Source organism: Montipora capricornis, chromosome 8 (assembly GCF_036669925.1).
Source record: "Montipora capricornis isolate CH-2021 chromosome 8, ASM3666992v2, whole genome shotgun sequence".
Lineage (NCBI taxonomy): Eukaryota > Metazoa > Cnidaria > Anthozoa > Scleractinia > Acroporidae > Montipora > Montipora capricornis.
In genome coordinates this window covers 11,484,651-11,489,650 of record NC_090890.1, presented here as the reverse complement: position 1 = coordinate 11,489,650, position 5,000 = coordinate 11,484,651, and the positions used below count along the sequence as shown (strand labels likewise).

General features: G+C 38.0%; 3 long non-coding RNA genes across 3 annotated transcripts in view; 1 reads left to right on the top strand and 2 right to left on the bottom strand.

Annotated features, from left to right (window-relative positions):
• LOC138013472 (uncharacterized) overlaps positions 1–1,852 on the bottom strand; it is a 2,912-nt gene extending 1,060 nt beyond the window's left edge. Inside the window, exon 1 of the long non-coding RNA XR_011125235.1 lies at positions 1,505–1,852. This is a non-coding gene — a long non-coding RNA (uncharacterized lncRNA). The remainder of the gene's footprint in view (positions 1–1,504) is intronic.
• LOC138013471 (uncharacterized) overlaps positions 1–5,000 on the top strand; it is a 21,632-nt gene that overhangs the window by 16,009 nt on the left and 623 nt on the right. The window contains exon 2 of the long non-coding RNA XR_011125234.1: positions 4,468–4,549. This is a non-coding gene — a long non-coding RNA (uncharacterized lncRNA). The remainder of the gene's footprint in view (positions 1–4,467; positions 4,550–5,000) is intronic.
• LOC138013467 (uncharacterized) overlaps positions 4,418–5,000 on the bottom strand; it is a 17,054-nt gene continuing 16,471 nt past the window's right edge. Inside the window, exon 3 of the long non-coding RNA XR_011125229.1 lies at positions 4,418–5,000. This exon is cut by the window's right edge and continues 30 nt beyond it. This is a non-coding gene — a long non-coding RNA (uncharacterized lncRNA).

The following is a 5,000-nucleotide window of genomic DNA, read 5'->3' as shown; positions in this document are numbered from 1 at the left end:
AACATCAATAATATAGGGTTTCATTTCTGTCAACTTAAGTAAACCATTCTCTCCCTCTTCCTCACACTATCTTGGTTTTTACATACATTGTAAATGCTCATAAAGATTTGCTACACTGCACCCAGAATTAATTCAACATTTTTTGGGTACAAATAACATTCAAGGTAATATGTAGATGAACTCCCTTGCTTACTCTCATTGCAAATTTGAAAGTATTATTGTTCATCTAGTTTTCAACATAATTTTGTATCTTCCCTTACCCGTGAATTGTGGTGAACATTTATTGATTTTTATACTACAGTATATGGATTGTTGGAAGAGCCAGTACATGACAAATCTGATGTGTAACATATTATTTGTGAATAATGATTGTTGAGAAGATGATCAAAATATAGTGACAGGTCTTGCAGATAATCAAGTGCATGTTTCACTTATTCTGGACGGTACAACGGGATTTTGGCAAGTAAAAGGTGTTTCCTAACATTTTTTTTGTACAAATGTATAACTAACACGTACATCTAAAGAAATCGTGATTGGCATTCCTCTACAGGCTAAGGGATACACACTAAAAGCGAAATGTCTGTTCTGCCCTACAGAGCTCGTCTCCAGAATTACAACCAAATCTTTTTGAATGAGCATTCTAACTTATTTCTTAAATCGCTCGTCTAAGAACACTTGCTGAGGTAAATTCAATTGCTGCACGTAGAGAAAAAAAACCGACGAGCTTCTAATGCTAGTCTGCTAGGTAACAGCTTGCTAATGAACAGTAATGAAATAAACACGATAACAGAGCTTACGCCATCCGGTTCGAAAACTACATGGACAAGCTCCAAATGTGCAATCTTCGACAGTAAACGGTAGTAGTTTGCCTTGCTACAAAAAAGAGCACGCATTTTTTCGGAATAAATAAACCTGATGAAGCGGAGGACAAATAAACAAACGATGCACTAAAAGTGTTCTCGGACTTGGGGGCCGGCGAAAAAGGGTAGTTTAACCGAACTTTTGACTTAAGTTAGCTCTAGGAGACGAAAAACGCAATTACAAAAATACCTACTGAAGCACAGGAAAAAAAATTGCAAAAGTCATCGTGTATTGAAATGACACTACAACCTTGTTAAAAATGGACAACTAAATGCTCTGCACAACAGACTTGGAGAGCAGCAAGACAGAAGACTTTTGTGATCCACGACTTGGAAAATCTATCAAAACTTCCCAAATAAAAATTTGCCAAAAGCTGTTGTAATAACATTGTAATCCTACAAACAGCGCATTTTTTAAAGCCTGGAGTCCCAAGCGGCTGCAAAGAGGAAGAAGACACAATGTTATTTGAAGTAATTTAAAGCTTGGGGGCCGGCGGAATTATGATGAAAACTTACTTCAAAGTTGAAGCAAAATCAGCTCAAATTCAAAATTTCCATCTCATAAAGGGTGGTGTATCTGAGGATCGTGTCAATATGCAGCCCTATGATTCATTACAATAAAGCTTCAACATCTTCAAACTAACTTGCATCATTTGCCTTCTCGTGTGAACATCTTGAACTTCGGTAAATCAAATGCCAAACTCCACTTCTTTGGGCCTTTATCTCGTTTTGTTCGCAATTTGATCATTAAAATATTCTCATCGGAACGCCCAACAAACTCGAAGAATATCCATAGTGATAGAAAAGTGTGTAATTTTGTTACAATCTTTCATCTCTCTTGACAAAATATTTTTAAAAGTGTAGATCGCCCGTTTAAAAACCCGCGGGCAGCGCGTTCAAAATAACAATGGCGCCGAACTCGAATAATTCGATTCCCTTCACGCATGCTCAGACAAAATGCCCATGTGCTCAAAGTCACCACTTACCAGGGGAGTGACAGGCAAGACTTTTACCGACACGGAAAAAAAAAATAAAAGGGAAAATCTACCCATTTTCCGACTGGGATTGCCATACGGCAACCCAGTAATAATTTGCCTGTGTTTAAATTAACAAATACACCAATACATAACTAACGTTCAGAACGTTTCATGTTTAACCGGAGAATTAGGGACTCAGATGTTCGAAGGTGAGTAATAGTTGTTGAGGTTTATTCCTCAGTTATCGAGTTCCATAAGTCTAAAACTTAAAAATGAATAAAAATTTTTTAGTTTCTAAAGAAACTGTGGTGCTGCGTCGGTGGAAGATTGAAACAGAAATTTATTTTATCAAACGAGTTGATAAAGGTCAAATAGCCACCGTCAAAGATTTGGAAAGCTGACGTTTCGAGCGTTAGCCCTTCGTCGGAGCGTATGGAGATTGAAACAGAAATTTATTTTATCAAACGAGTTGATAAAGGTCAAATAGCCACCGTGAAAGATTTGGAAAGCTGACGTTTCGAGCGTTAGCCCTTCGCTCCGACGAAGGGCTAAAACTTAAAAATGCTTTGCTTTAAAATCAGAAAATAACCAATTCACCGTTGCTGTTGAGAAAAGTGTATGCCAGGCAAAACAAGTTGCATCTCGTTAGCCTGAAAGTTAAGAAATAACTTGCCTGTGTTTAAATTAACAAATACACCAATACATCAGTTTCATGTTTAACCGGAGAATTAGGGACGCAGATGTTCGAAGGTGTGTAATAGCTGTTGAGTTTTATTCCTCAGTTATCGAGTTCCATAAGGATAAAACTTAATCAAAGGGAACCCATGGCTAAACTCGTGGATTAAGTAATCTAGAGATGTAACATGTTAGTGAACTTGCAATTATTGGTCAATTTTAAAGGCTATTAAAACAAGCTGGGTTCATAGCGTGCAGTCGCTCTCATCTCATTTGGTGTAGGCTTTGTACATATTACAAAGACATATGTCCAGAATAGCTAGCTTAGCAAAGTGGCAGGTGAACACGGCAAAGGAGACTAAAGTCATAGTGGACTGTACCCCCTCCCCCCCCCCCCCCCCCAATAATAAGTAGCCTCTTTTGCCAAATGGAATGCATCGGCAACTGCTTGTATTACAAGTGCTTCAGCCCATGTACTCTGTTGTGACATATTAGCTAAATACCTTGCCCATGAATCCCCTGTAATACTTTCAATGAATCTGTCTGGGTTAGCTCGAGTTCCATAAGTATAAAACTTAAAAATGGTTTGCTTTAAAATCAGAAAACAACCAATTCACCGTTGTTGTTGAGAAAAGTGTATGCCAGGCAAAACAAGTTGCATCTCGGTAGCCTGAAAGTCAAGAAATAATTTTCCATTTTTTAATTGCATGATGCTGGCCGTTGTAAACCGTGTTTTAGAAATTATTTCAAATTGAGTTATTGTGCCTCTGAACTATTATGACGAAGTCGGCCCAACGAACGTGTCGAGATTAACACCGCTCTCTCCCTATATTCCTCTTGCTCTGCCTTTTTAGTGTGAGTCTTCTTACAACTCCCACTGAGATTTAGGTAATTTTTTTTACCTAAACAGCGGGGACCCACATTCCTGACCCAAGTTAAGCTCCTCATGCTCGCGCGTTTTGGCACGAGCCACGGAAGAAAATACCATAGCCCGTAGAGGCCCGCTGTTGTGGAATGCTATCATTTGAAACGCATACAAGACTTTGCTGATGACAAGAGCTACAAGTGTCTGGCAAAGAGACTTCGATCTTGTGAACTTCCTTCAAGAGTTGATATTTAGGGAAACTTGTCGGTTGACTGCAAATTTTAGAAGTACAGATTTTAGCTACATTTAAGGACTTCTACGTATTATGAATGATCGGTTCGATGTAACTGGGGCCGGGCATGTACATCGACTTTTAAATCAATTTAATATTCACTTTTTGTTGTAAATATGTTTAAGTCAGAGTCTTTAACAATTATTTATTGATTATTTTTTTATGCACGATTTAATTATGTATATAGCTTGTATAGTGTTATTTTTTCTGTTGTTGCAAAATCAAACAAGTTGCTTGGATTACTTTAATTAAGCCTTTAAGGCTCGGTTACCCGAGACAGCCCTCCTTCCCGAGACGACTTTACCGAGCGTCTATTTGAGAATTGCGTGACCGAGAGAAAGTTGACCCTACTTAATTATGCATATATTTTCAGACACATCTTTAAAAATTGCCCTTCTTTCTTTCTCGTTCGTTTTTATAAAGTATAAGCCTCCCCGAGTGGTCTCGCCCTCCCGAGTTGTCTCACCCACCTCGTGTAAACGGTTGATATAATTTTTTAAACAAATGAGTGGAAAGTGAATAGTGGGGATATAGTTCCCCTCTACCATAACCCGTTTAATTAATGGACCGTCATTGTCATGGTTTTCATTATTTAGTAAAGTTTTTATATATTTATATATTTAAGTATTCAGGTTTCAAGTTACTTTCTTTTTTTTTTCTCCTTTGTAACTCCTTCACAATTCGGGGAACTCTAACATGTGCCATAAAAGCCATGTGATTATGTGCCACTCAGGATGATTCATGACAGTTAATTCAAGTATTTCATTTTATTTTTCTAACGATCAGTTAATTGCTTAGGTCGAAACTCCTGTAGAATTTTTGTGATTGAGATGGCCTGGATCACAGTCATTTTCTACCCAACATTGGTGGCTGCTGCAAGGTATCGTGGCGTCTTCTCAGAGTTTAGCATGATCTATTATAAATCTTTCTTGTTGGCACCTCAAATTCAAACTTCATATTCAACTCAAGATCCTTATCAAAAAGAGTGCCAAAAGAAATTTCGCCAGTGCACTGGTTTTGGAAAATTTCGTTTAGCGATTGATTAAAGAATACGCGCCACATTTTCATTCAATCCGAGGCCTGAATTTTCCCACGCTTATCAGCGCTGGTTGAATGTACTTTATTTGCACTATGATTTATGATTGGCTTCTCATTATTTTTGCGATGGTGACTTGTGGTTAAGCAAAATAGTTCTCCAGAGTACGTGGCCAGTCCAGATTTCACGTCACAAGATACCACTGGGCTTGGTTCATATGCGGACATACGTCGTGCAGTACAAAATGGTATTTTAAACTTTTAATTGTCTTTGTAAAGAGGCTTCTTGAACAATT